The sequence below is a fragment of the Lactuca virosa genome, chromosome 2 (genome assembly GCF_052849685.1).
Source record: "Lactuca virosa cultivar CGN04683 chromosome 2, Lactuca_virosa_CGN04683_v6, whole genome shotgun sequence".
NCBI lineage: Eukaryota > Viridiplantae > Streptophyta > Magnoliopsida > Asterales > Asteraceae > Lactuca > Lactuca virosa.
This window is the reverse complement of record NC_136427.1, coordinates 113,593,383-113,608,919: the sequence shown is the minus strand read 5'-3', so window position 1 is coordinate 113,608,919 and position 15,537 is coordinate 113,593,383.

Genomic DNA, 15,537 nt, shown 5'->3' with positions numbered 1-15,537 from the left:
TACTACCACTTCTAGGATATCATATCCAATGGGCCGGACTTGGTGCCTTAGACCCCTTAGTATAGTGAGGAAACTCACCTCGCAAGTAGTGCTGAAGTACCAAAACCTCTAATCGCTGTCCCACCGGAAATCCTGAACTATCACATAATACATATCAAGTTAATACCCAAAAAAACCTTCTTGACTAAGTGTCTACACAACTCATAAAATCCATTCTCTTTATTGGGCCTAGGCCCAATACCAAGTCCTTAATCTTGGAGGTCCACATATATAAAAAGCCCACTATTGGCCCAATTTACTAAATTGAGCCCAACCTCCTAATTGGGCCTAACCCCATGATCCACAATCACTACTTGGCCCAAAATACCTTATTTACAAAGTCCAGCAAAAGGCCCAAACCCATATAGCCTATAAACAGTCCAAAATCCGAATTCCATTTGTCAAAGGCCCAACAGAGGTCGTACGCGGGGCGTACTCGTCCAGTCGTTGACCACCATCGGGGTGGCTGACCCAGTACGCTGGGCGTACTGGATTTACGTTGGGCATACTCTACAGTTTTCCAAAACCTTATTAAGTGCTTAATGGCTTAAGCACTTAAGCCCAAACTTCAGATCCAGAGACCTAACATGCCTAGGATCCATAAAGTCACGAACTTTATCACTTTGGACGTCCATAAAGTTCTTAATGCTTGGTATTAATCCATTAAGACCTTATTTCTCTTTGCATGGGACACATACAACTAATGGGACCTTATTTTTATCACTAAAGGTCCCTTCAAGAGTCTGGAAGGACAACTCTTTTCGTCCAAATCACAACATGCACCACCTTATGGCTTTTGGGACAAGAAATGCTTCTAATAAAGTAAAATGATGAGATCTATGCATATATGCATAAAGTTTGGAACTTTATACCTTCTGGAGCTTCTTGAGCACAAGCTAACTTCAGATCTACAAGCTTGATCTTCTTCTCCAACACTTTGATGCAATACCCTCCTCTTAAAGCACTCAAGAACACACCAAATAAGCTTAAACACACAAAGGAAAAGCTAGGGTTTGGGGAGGATGAATGTACGCTGTGGAGGCTGGGGTAAGGGGGGTTCTGGTGCTCATAATGTTGTTTATATAGGCCCCAAACCCTAAATATTAGGGTTTCAACCCAGCGTACTAAGGCGGACCTTAATACGCTTAGCGTACGCTTATGTACATGCAGCGTACTCCCTTTTTGGCCCAAGTTTGCAAACTTGGTCCTTAAACTTATCTTGGCTCTTCACTTCCAACCCCAAGGACCATAAATGAAAAGGTAATGATAGAAGAGGGTTCAGGAATACCTACCAATTCTCGGGATGTTACAACCGGGTTGAATGATTTGATGAAAATAATTAAATTTATTTATTTTGGGTTGAAACCCTTTGTGCTCACCAGGCTCCCAAGCCTGATCCACTCAGTTTTTGTATTACAGGTAGTGACACAAGAGCATAGATGCGACGATCTGATGAGAGATTATGGATTATAGGCCAGTAGAAATAAATAGAATGTTGTAAGGCCTATGTTGTTTTGTGTATGCTTATGATCTGTATTGATGATGACTTCCCGAGGTTTGTAATGTAATGGAAATACATTTCTTCGGAAATGTTTTGATAAATTCTTTATCATGTTTTTGGGAACAAATTCCGCAAAATTTTTCTTTAAAAGTATACTCTGATTTTCAAATAAAGCATAAACAAATCGATCTTTTCTGGTCGTGAAATTGGGGATGTCACAGGTTCATGTTGATCCCACAAAGATCGAAGTGATTAAGGATTGGAAAGCACCAACGACACCAACCGAAGTACGCCAATTCTTAGGGCTGGCGGGCTACTATCGGAGATTCATCGAGAAATTCTCTAAGATAGCCAAATCTCTCACCGCCCTAACCCAGAAAGACAAAAAGTTTGATTGGGAAGACAGACAAGAGTTTGCCTTCCAGAAATTGAAACAATTGTTGTGTAGTGCACCAATTTTGTCTCTTCCAGAGGGAAAAAAAGACTTTGTAGTATTTTGTGGCACCTCTCACCAAGGGTTAGGATGCGTATTTATGCAATGAAATAAAGTCAGTTCATACGCATCCAGACAACCAAGCCAAATAGGACAAACTACACCACTCTAGGAACCAAACTAGACATGAATACTTCATATCACCCTCAAACGGATGAACAAAGTGAAAGAACGATACAAACCCTAGAAAACATGCTCAGTGCCTGTGTATAGATTTCAGTAATGCATGGGATACACATTTTCTGTTAGTTGAATTTTCATATAACAATAACTATCACACTAGCATAAACGTCGCTCCATTCGAAGCCTTATACGGGCGCATATGTCGTTCTCCGATATGCTGGGCAAAAGTTGGAGATACTCAACTAGCTAAAAAGCATGTTGGAGATACTCTACTCACTGGTCCTGAGATCATACATGAAACGACGGAGAAACTCGTTCAGATAAAGGAATGATTAAAGGTCGGACGTAGTCGACAGAAAAGTTATGCTGACATAAGACGCAAACAATTGGAATTCAAAGTTGGAGTCGTGTCATGCTAAAGGTTGCTCCACGGAAGGGTGTCATCAGATTTGGAAAACGAGATAAAATAAACCCTCATTACATCGGACATTTCGAAATCCTGAAAAGGGTTGGTCCGGTGGCTTACAAGCTCAAATTACCTCAAGAACTCAACAAAGTTCACGATACCTTCCACATATGTAATCTTATAAAAATGTCTCTCTGATGAGAACCTCGTCATTCCAACCGATAAGATCCAGGTCAACACAAAACCTCACTTCATGGATGAACCAGTGGAGATCATGGATTAAGAAATCAAAAGCCTCAAGCAAAGCCGCATACCTATAGTAAAAGTCTAATGGAACTCTCGTAGAGGGTCGGAGTTTACTTGGGAACGTGAGGATCAAATGAAACAAAAGTACCCGAATTTGTTTAGCGGTGCTCCCTCCATTAGTGGAACGAAATAATAATAGAACAAAGTAGCCTAGAACTTAATAATTTCAGGACGAAATTCCCTTAACGGGGAGGTAATGTGACATCCTGAAATTTAGGTCAAAGTGAAAGATCCACACTTTCATATTTCTGAAAACATTGTTACTCCAAAACATGCTACATGCATATTCATAAATAATATTTTACATTGATAATTTGATTACAAAAGACTGGATACAAACCGACTAAGTTTTACTATATTACATAACTACCCAGGATATTTAAGTTTTTATACAAACGTAAACCCAAGTACAAAAATAATAATATAAACTAATCTAAATCTTCCAACAGTATATGACTATACTGGATGCTTATTACCAGCAATTGTTAAACACTGAGAGGGGTAAGCGGTGACGCTTAGTGAGTTCAATAATAGATACAATATAACATTATGACATATATATACTTCAATATGACAGAAACAAAGGGGAACAAAGAACAACAAAGGCAGATGAGTATCATATGACATGTTTTCCATATCAACGAATAATCTGATTCAAAGATCTATAATCAATGAGACATAACAATTTCAATACTTGATATACATCAATAAAACTTTTGCCCATATGGCATGGGAAAATAACCAATTTCTGAATAAACATTTTGGTAGATTTCAGGCTTTCAGCCCTGTCTAACTTTCTGCAAATGTCATAGAATAGAAATCATTCTCTTACGAGACATGCTCTACATGGCCAGAGGCTACATACCAGTACCACCATGAATCTAAGTCCTTTCACTGATCACATGGTCAAAGGTATAGCTTTGCTATCATAAATAGCAGAAATAATAACAACAGAAAAGCACATAGCACATATAACACATAACATACAATTGTTCCTATATATTGAACTCATCGTGAATTAATCGGGGGTTAAAATAGTAATTTGTGCAGCAGTTCGTTATAATAATTAAGTTTCTTCGTTGAAAATCAGGAGCTTTATTGAAAACCGGGCCTTGCGAGGGTTGAGCTTCAAACTGAAAAGATAAATTTCTCAGGGTCTTCGGGCACTTCGGAACGTATTTCGGTTGTTGGGTATGATCTCGGGGCTTCGGGGGATGCTAAATAGCTTAAAAGAGGGTGTAAGGGTGAAAAATGAGAGAATTTCTAACCAAAACCGGGAGATCTCGCACCTCCCTTTATATAGGGGAGGCTTCAGACCGAGGAGAGAAGGAAGGATCACGTGGCTCGCATGCGAGGGGGGCACGTGGCTCGCATGCGAGGGTGCAGATGGCGGTGCGAGGGTGAGACACGGATGCGACACGCGGTTGGTTTCGATTGGACCTCCCTTCATACGCATCACAATCAGACACGCGGCATGCATGCGAGGCCTATACGTGGCCAATTCCGAGCCATGCATGCGAAATTCCTCGGATTTTGTGCCCAAACTTCTAAAATCCATAACTTTCGCATACGGGCTCCGTTTTGACGTTCTTTATATGCACGTGTAGGTAAAATTATGCTCTACAACTTTCGTTTAGACTTCGTCGGCTAATTTTGACTTTATTTTTAATATTATTATTTTTAACAGACTGGGACAGGAAAATCCGTTAAAAATTCATAACTTCTTCATCCGACGTCCGTTTTCCTCAGTCTTTTGACCGTTGTACTAGTATTGACGAGACCTTCGATTCTCGTTTAGGTTGCGTCGGCTAAAAATCACTCGATCTTTATTTCGAGTTTTTAGCTGTCTACTTCTATTCCGAAACTTAGAAAAATCATAACTTCCTCATACGAAGTCAGATTTGGACGTTCTTTTTATGAAAATTCTTGGTTTAACAAATACTACGACTTTCATTTAGATCACCAATGCTAAAAAGTAATTTATCAAAAACTCAATTTTTACGTCATTCGGCGCGGTGTCGGTTTTGTTGCGGATCTTTGATTAGTCATAACTTCTTTGTTATAACTCGGATTTCGATGAGGTTTTCGCCTAAATGTTTCTAACGAGATTCTTTACAACTTTTAATAATAAAATTCTACTTATTTCAAATTTTATATTTTCGTTAAATTTCGATATTTGACTTTTAATTGGAATTTCATAAGACTTCCAATATTTTTCGAGTGATTCTAAACATAGTTTTACTTCATTTCTAGTAAAAACTATCCGTTAGAACTCAATTACTCAAATTCATATAATATTTCATAATATTATTTATTACAAAACATGATAACTGGACGTGTATGTTACACAAAGACTGAAAATGAATGAGTTCATTTTAACTATTATAAGATACCACATGATATCTTATTTCTAAATGTGTAAAATGACAAACGAATCAAAAACTCAAACTGCAACCCTAGTTAATGCGTCTGAAAAACTGAAAATTTGTATTAAGAAGTTGTGAGCAAAACAAACATTTATATATCATAGTACATGTTCCCCTATTTCTAAAAATATAAAGAACACCCAAAACGGAGTTCATATGCTAAAGATACGACAGTTATACGAAAACAAATCAGTAAACAGTGACTTTCTTTAAACTGCTAAACCGAATCAATCCGTTGAGACACTTGCATACCTTCGACGTAAATTCCGAGATCATTTTTGGACTCATGCTATGGTCTAATATTTATTTTCACACTCGAAAAAATTTTAGCGAAAATATTTGCAAAAATTGAAAAATCGAGTGTTCGGGCCAATTTGGACGCGAAACTTTAAACACGATTTTTCGAAGTTCTACAACTCGAAAAATTAATCCGTTAGGCTTTTTGGAATCCTTGAACTCGACTCTATCTAACGACACTTTCGGGAAAAAAAATCGACGTCGGGATCTCGATGCATCAAAATAAGGTTGTTTTGGACAATATAAAGGATATAACATCATTGTGGGACCCAATTAGCCATGCTAGACAAAATTTTCTAGCAAATTTATTTCCCCTCTTGCTTCACCCACGTTTTTACATGCCATGTCCCTTGGAGTATACATTTCCTCTTAAGTACAAGGTATGGAGCTTAGTGTGTTGACTTAGTTTCAAAGCATGGTGTTCAAAGGATTTGTGTCTCATTAGGCTATAAATAAAACTCCAAACCTCTTCTATCCTCACTTAGTTCATCAGCCATATCACCACTCTCTCTTACAATCTATCTCTCTTTAAACCTCTCCCTCTCTCTCGGTTCTCAAGCTCCCCCACACACCACCACCAAAAGCACCATTGTGCCACCTCTCTTGATCAAAATCACCACCCAACACCACCTCAGCCTTCTCCACTCCCTTCCCTCTCTCCCTTCGTCGACCTACTGCCAAAGGAAAACAGAAAAAGGGCTGCAAAAGAGCTGTCGTAGAGCTCACTGTCACCGTCGGACAAACCCACCGCCACTGGTGCTGCTGCTGTGTTACTGCATCGCGAGTACACCACCACCATCGTTATTTATTTTCGTTTTATGTCGATCTCAACAAGCCATGAACTCATTTATATATCTGTTTTTTGTGTTTCGTTTCCCTGTCAACCGCAAATGGCCAAACCTAAAATAAAAAAATTAAAAAAAAAAAAAAATTGTTTCTTTTGGTTCGTGAGCATGCAAGATCACAGGAGGTGATACCATTTTCCTCAAACTTCAATTAAAAATATTTAAATTTCACCCTTCTTTTATATTTTCTTCCAAAATAAGTCCATTTTTTTTCTTTCCTTCTGCATCCGTGCATGTATCAGGGAAGGAAAAACAATTAAACTCAAACTTCATTTTTTAATCTGTAAAACCCACCTCCCTCTCGAAATTTCCTTGCAAAAAGGTCCTAAAACCTTTCAATCTGCATTTCCAAAATACTCCTTGAGAAATTCTTTACAAAACAAGTTCTAAGACCCAAATTTTTATTCCAAATGTTCAAAACAGCCCCTTAGTTGGAATTTATTTAAATTAATAAATGGGTCCGATGGTAACTAAATTAATCCCGATGGTTACTTTTCGAAGCGGCATATCTAGGTTTCTCGCGTCAAATATTCGAAACAAATTGACAACCACACATAAGGTGACTGTTTATGGTCCCATTTTTAGGGCTTTTGACATAAAAGTCCTTAAGTTTTTCAAGTTTTGTTGGTTTTGTCCCTGTGACGATTTTTTGTTCATTAATGTCCAAAATTTGCTAAGTTTTTTTCATTTTTGTCCTTTCTACAAATCTTTTATGTTTTTACCCTAAGTATCTTTTTCAAATTTGCAAAAAAAAACCCTTAAGTTTACAAATCTTATATGTTTTTATCCTAATTATTTTCTCAAAATTTAACATGAAAGTCCTTAATTTTGTTAAATTTTGTCGGTTTTGTCCCTGTACACCTACTATTATAGGTAGCAATGGCAAAAATGAAAAAAACTTGGCAAATTTTGGACATTAACGAAAAAAACTTGGCAAATTTTGGACATTAACGAACAAAAATCGTCACATGGACAAAACCAACAAAACCTGACAAACTTAAGGACTTTTATGTCAAAAGCCCCACATTTTTATGCTTTTATTACTATTTGAGGGAGAATACATGTGCTAGATATATATTATTCATGAGAAACACTTACCAACACATACTAGTTTATAAATGTTATTTTATCAAAGTAACGTATTATTTACACATAAACTAGTTGCTAAGTTCGATATTGCATATGTTTTAATTGTTTTTAAATAATACAACTAGTCAAGAGAACGTATCATCCAACTACAAAAAAAAATAATAATAAAAAATGTTTTAACTAATAACATGATATATACTTATAAACTAATGTTCAAACTTATTAAATATACATATCTTATGTTGTTTAAAATAAAACAACGATACTACGAAACTTATGATATTCTGTGACATTGTATGTCATAAAAAGAATGTCATAAAGCATTATCACCCTTGTATTATTTCAAATATTCAAACTATTACCATGCATGCATATTTATATGTTTAAATAGATAAAGTTTATACATGTACTTATGATCATTACTTTGAAACGTACATCCTTATAAAAGCGAGTATATTTTTATGTATACATCAAACATGATTGGCTTATATAAACTTTATAGAAATCATTATGCCTAGTAACTTATCCACATTTAAGTTAGGACTGAGAGTTATTCATACCTTAGTTAAGGGCTTTATAGTGAGACACAATTCATTAGCTAAAGTCTAAACACTTAGCATACCCACACTACTATAACCGTTAATCTTCGGAGCGAGATAAATATGTATAGATCTATATGGGGTTGACATCCCCACATGCGGTTGCTAGTTACAACCTCGACCGATCAATCGAAGCGGGTGATAAGTGTCTACTATCGTTACTACGGTATCCAATGAAGCGTTGTAGCAGGGTACATTCAGTCACATAGCTCGGTTATAGAACTCACTATAAACATTAACTTGAATCTCTCTCTCTCTCTCTCTCTCTCTCTCTCTCTCTCTCTCTCTCCTACAACCCATAAACTTGACTCTTTCAAAACAGTTTTAAGCATGGAATCACTTATACAAAGACACCTTTTTGTTTTCAAAGTTTATTCAAACACTCTTTACAAATGTAGTTTAAAAATGATTTACTTATAAAGAATATACTTTTTAAACTCTTTTAAAAGTATCATTACTGTTGTCGGCAGAAAACCTGTAACTCTCACCAACCTTGTGTTGACCCTCAAAACTTCATGTTATCTCACGGAATCAGAAATCAAGAAATTTAGACAACGAATAGTCATGGATTTCAGGCAATCTAGTTTACAACTTTTTGTTATGTCCGCCTACCTGTTTACGACAATTCATGTACTATAATATTATCCAGTAAGAACCATGTATTCAAACATCAAGTTGGATTGCAAATGTTGTTTTGTTTATTGTTGTACTTGTGCTATATATTCAGTTTACCTATGATCCATGAACTAAGTCGCACCGTTTGACATGTTTTGCCACCTTGATCGGGGGTATGACAACATGGAATCAAATACACATACATCAAGCATTGAGAGAGAGAGAGAGAGAAGAATGGAGAAATTGGAGGATGTGAAGTTTCAAAAGAAAGAAGCTAGATATAAGGGAAAACGAGCAAAGATTGGGGAGATATTTTCCGATACCGGGGGAAATCAGGATACACATTGAACGTATGGGATAAAATGGGACTGAATCAAACGACTGAAAGGGCTCAGCCAAACGATCAAAATATTTAACTTTTTTCACTTGACCAGATAAGATTCAATATTTTTAATGCATAAATTGATTGTACATATTGCATTAAGGGTTTGTATGATTTAAAATTCAGCACTTGACCGTAAATACTTTATAAGGTATATATATATATATATATATATATATATATATATATATATATATATATATATATATATATATATACTAGTGGTGTACCCGCGCAAATCGGCAGGGTCGAATAGTTTTTTTCAGCGATATGTTTCTCTTACAAAAATGTTTTGTTCCAAACGAAATTACATGCCTAAGACAATAGAATTCAACTTCGACGGATGGCAAATAGTTTTTGAGCTGCAGACGGCAAGTGAGGGGTGTTTCATCTCGACAATGTATTTGATTAAAAATATAAATATATTGTTGTTTTCAGCAAATTATTTTTGGTGGCTATAAGTTTTCTTTCGACATGTTGTTGCAGGATAAACATAAAAGTTGGTAATTTAGCTAAAATGGAAAATACGTTGTATGTTTTGGGTAAAATATGTTTTGGGTAAAATATAAAACTAGGTTAAAAAATATATGTTACTGTTTTCTCTTAAATAATTAAAAAATTATGTTGCTACTTATTGTCATGTGAAATAAGTCAAACAGAAAATGTAGAGGCATTGGATGGTGTTTTTTTCGGTGAATAGTTTTTTCGGTGTACATCCAACTCGTTTCAGTAACTCAAGTGAATAAGTAAATACATGAACATGTATAACGCAAAACACAAAATATGTTGAACGAAACCATCATTTTAAACAAAAACAATGTATAAATATAAAGTTAAATGAAAAAAATGCAATGAACTTATTTATTTATGTATTATATAGCATACTTAGTGCCTCAACATGTTCAAAGTTATATACATACATGTCCTCACTTTTTAGCATGTTCATCAATAAAATCATCTTTCAACAATAAATAGAAGCCTAAGTCAAGTTTCTTAGTTGCCCACTTGGTGTGACATCCCAAAAAAACTTTTACTATAAAGTCAATTTCTTGAAATCAAGAAACATATAAGTCCAAATATAAAATTAAGAATATATGTTCATAGTCGATACTTACAATGAATGTGCCCCTACTTGAAATTACATTTGGTTATCAACATGATGAGCTCGATCAACATGATGCTTTTATCAAACTGGCATCTGGAAAATCAGAAAATGAAATTAAAACTACAAAAAATAATGAAGAGATTAATGAAGAAGAAATTGGACATTATACTTTAAAATAGCAAAAATGTTTTAAAGTAAGATGCAATAATAAACAAAAAATAGAGTTTGTTGCATGTTTTATCGCAAAGGCTACCAAGAAAATGCTACTTTTAGGACAATTTTTCTGGACAGTTTTTTGATGATTCTTTTAGGTGACTTTAGGCAATCGTTGTGGTGACATTTCTTTGTTGCAGTCCTTACCACATGAAACATCATTACAAAATCCTGATTCAAATCAATAAACACAATTATTGGTATAAATGCATAGGAATATCACAAATATTATAAATAGGATGATATAATGAACACTTTAGTGAAAGTATGTTTCTATTTCTACCTGTATTCCTTTTTTAAAATAATTGATTTCGCTAATGCATTTCCCCGACACAACATGATCACCAATGTCATATTATGCCCAAATAAAAATGTAAATTAAAGAATATTTTTCTATTCATGTTAAACTGCCACCAATTTCACATATCTCGGTTTTCAAAGTCTAAATCCCTGAAAAGAAATGACACACCTCTTTATCTGTAAAAAAATTGGAAGCATAAAACTAGTATAGAAAGAAAATAAAGGCAAGAATTTTAAACAGACCTCACTATATAAATAGATCATGGGACATAAGATATAGATATTCTTGTTTACATTAGAACTTATCCATACATTATATTAACATATACGAGTTAAAAATCAAATCAATAATATATATATATATATATATATATATATATATATATATATATATATATATATATATAATCTTGTTTTGTTTTCGTAATGTTAATGGGCATAGATAAATCCAACATAAAACCAAACCCACAAAAATAACATAATTTCCCATATAATGCCAAAGATAAAAAACGATTGTGATTGCATACCGGTAAGTAAAAAAGATCCAAGCTTCTAATTTGCTTATACATGCATAATAACCAAATTTCATATCCACCTCAAACTTTCCTGGAAATCCACCAACAAAACAAAAATGGTAACAATAAGCATGTAAAACCAAAATTAATATTATTATAAAACCTTTATAAAGTGAGAATACAAGAAAATAAATATCTCTTAAAGTCTACCAATGAAACTTTGTTTCCCACAAAAGCCAAGCCTGAAAATTGAGATGCATGTTCCTTATTTTTTTTGGAGTTTTGTTGTTAAAGAGGCACACACATAGTGAAACACACAAAATAAATATATCCACTACACACAGTTTAAAATAAAGCCTATACCTGCAAATCAAAACCAAAAACTAACCCCAATTTCCTTAATGGTACTCCTTTACTTTCAAATATCCTGAACAAAAAAATTCATTAAAACTCTAAAACCTTTGATGGTCTTGTTAGAGAATGTCAATAGCGAGAAATGTTAAAGATTATCTGCAAAACCTTCTGACGCTTTCTCGATACAGATCTATTAGGCGTTTCTGTTTAGAGATAAATACAAAGAAGGTCAAAGGCAACTACAACCACAACCCTAAATCAGCGATTAAGAGATAGAATAAGAGAGAAATTTGAGGGTTAAACTTTAAGGTTTAGAATGCAAAATACCGAGGAGAAGGGAGCAGGTGGTAGTTGTTCGACATTGGTGAATCTTGTGTTGTCTTCCATAGCTGCTGGTGACGACATTATAGGAGTGGATAAATAACTACATCTTTTGAACCTTCTAAAAATGTTTTCACCTTATCTGTATCCATGGACAGGAAGAAGGGAAAATTAATTACTTGTATGTATATGGTTTCCATTAGAAACACCATTTTAGGAATAAATCTTGAACCTAGAAGTGTAAAATTAAGTACTTACATGTATATAGTGTCCATCAAAAGTGACTCTATCTGGGTTCATCTAATTCACAAGTGACAGGTGAAGCAGTAAGAGTGGCCAACGAGGAGGGTGTCGACGACAATGGGAGGTGTTGGGTTTCCAGTGGTTGTTAGCGCTTCCGAGGGGTTTTGGAGAGTAGAAATTGGGAGTGGTGAAGACTGCGATGGTGACCGTGGATGGTGGAGACGTTGAGGAACGCAGTAGATTGTGGAGACACATAAAGATTAGAGGTGGTGTGTTGAGGCTTGGGTTTTTATACATTAAATATGAGAGTTTGGAGAGATAGAAGGTTTTCGATTTTCAAACTGAGATCCGAGAATGACAAGAATAGAAAAGTACAGAAAGATGTCGGGTATGTAGAAATTTATCGTGATCTAAGAAGTCAAACGACTCGATCAGGGGATTAAGAGTTGGTTCAAAAGCATGTGAGAGATAATAAAACATATGCATTAGTAATTGCATAATAAGTTTAATGGTTTGGACGTCTTAAATCTATTTTTGCAAAAAGTAAGGTTTGTAATATATATATATATATATATATATATATATATATATATATATATATATATATATATATATATATATATATATATATATATATATAGAAGTTGGATCAAGTAGGAACTCAAAAATTGGTAGGAACCACAAGGACAAATTTGGGTTAATGTCATAAAAACCCTCAAGTTTTCAGGGTTTTGTCGGTTTTGCCAAAAGTTGAATTTTATGTCCGTTTTTACCCTAACATTTTCAAAAAAATGTTCGGTTTTACCCTTTTACCGGTGATAACAGGTTTTCCAGGTTACAATTATATTAAATTCGCAAAATAAAACCCTTAAGTTTACCCTTTTTTTGCATTTTTACCCTTCAATTTATAATTTTTTTTACACTTTTACCCTAATTAATTAAATATTGTATTATAAATATATATATATATATATATATATATATATATATATATATATATATATATATATATATATATATATATGTGTGTGTGTGTGTGTGTGTGTGTGTGTGTGTGTTTGTTTGTTTGTTTGTTTGTGTGTGTTTTTACAAGGCTATACCATTTAAAAAGATAAATAATATTTTTAGAATTATGAATACATGTTTTATAGATATAGTTTTTAGAAGTATAAATACATATTTTTACATTTTTATATATTAATATGTATCTTTACTTCTAAAAAAATATTTATACTTTAAAAAAAACATATATCAAAATACATATTTACACTTCTAAAAGATATATGTATATACTTTTATAAACATGTTTATGATTGAACAAGTTTTTTTATTGATATGTATATTTTTAAATACATAAAAATACGTATTTGTAGTTCTAAAAACATATTAATTTGTTTTTTTACATCTTAAATTGTTTATCCAAGAAAAAAACTCATACACACACATGTATATATATATATACATATATATATATATATATATATATATATATATATATATATGTATATATATAAAGAAATAACATTAAAAAATGTAAATACAATATTTAATTAAAAAAAATTCGTATAAAAATATGATTTTTCTACATGAATACGTATAATATGAAAAAAAAAATACATAGGGTAAAAGCGCAAAAAATATTATAAACTTAAGGGTAAAAACGTAAAAAAAAACTGTAAACTTAAGGGTTTTTTCGAAGTTGATATAATGGTAACCTGTTATCACCGGTAAAATGGTAAAACCGAACATTTTTTTGGAAAATATTAGGGTAAAAACGGACATAAAATTCAACTTTAGGTAAAACCGATAAAACCTTAAAAACCTGATGTTTTTTATGACATTAGCCCGATAAATTTCGAACATTTATTCATTAAATTAGATGGTTAGATCTAATGTGAAGAAATAATTAAACTTTATAAATATAAGGATTGTTTGTGTAAGTATTTAAAAGTTAGAGAGGAAATTACATAAATGTTGCTGGGCAATAAAGTAATTTAATCGTGCACCTCTATAGAATTCCAGGACGCGTCGAACTCCACCCCACCCCCACACCCTTACGACACGTGCCCACATTACATATCTTGGTTTTTTTTTTTTAATTAATAACTTTTTTTTTTCTTTGAAAAAACATGAAAAACTAAAATTCTTAAAATTTAGTTCTCTAGAAAATAAACACAATCATGAAAATTTTAAAAAAATTATTTTTTATATTTATAAAAAAAACCCAAAAAAGAAAATCTCTAAAAATTATAAAAATTTAAGAAATTCTTCTACTCACTATTCTAATGACTTTGTAAAAAGAATTTTTAAATAAAAAAGTATTTTAGATATCAAACTTGATTTTAAAAGATTAAACGTTTTTTAAAAAAATTATTGAACATAATAAGATCCAAAGAGAGATGATTCAATATATTTATGATACAATAAGTTTATGATATAAAAATATTTTGATTCAAATATGTAATAATCTTTAATTTTTTTTATTTTTTTATGATTTAAAAAATATAATGATTCAAATGTTGTATTTAACAAAAACTTTATTTAATTCAATATATTATGATCAAAATTAATATGATCCAAAAATGCATGATGCGCAATATGACTAATATCGTTATGATTCAAAATACTATGATTCAAAATTTTATGATCCAAAAATCATATGATTAAAAAAATATATGAACAGAAAATATTATGATAATTAATATTCTTCTAATTCAAAATTTTATAATTGTTAAACATTAAAAACTCAAACCGATATTTAATTTAAAAAATCAAAAAAATCAAAAAAAATAAAAAAATAAAAACAAAAATAAAGAAAAAAACCCTATTATCTTCAAATATGTAGTAAAAATATTTAAAAAAAATGACTATATATATATATATATATATATATATATATATATATATATATATATATATATATATATATATATATTCGAGGCCGTATTACGTTCGATGGACGTGCGTCGTGTGTGAGCGCGTCACGACCAAGTAATGAGTTTGACGTTTGTGCCCTTGATGAAATGATTGGTGAAAAATAGTTACCGCGGTTCCTACCAATTTTTGGATTACTGCCGGATCAAGACCATATATATATATATATATATATATATATATATATATATATATATATATATATATATATATATATATATATATATATATATATATATATATATATATATATTACGTACTTAATGCTTACTGAAGTATATTATACTTTTTATGTTTACTTAAAAAAGCCAAAAATGGTATTGCACTTTTAACCTTAAGTCTCTAACAAGATTTAGTTAAATGTATATTTAATCAAAAATATTATTTTCAAATTGTCTGAAATATGTTTTGGCCATAGTTTCAACATTTTT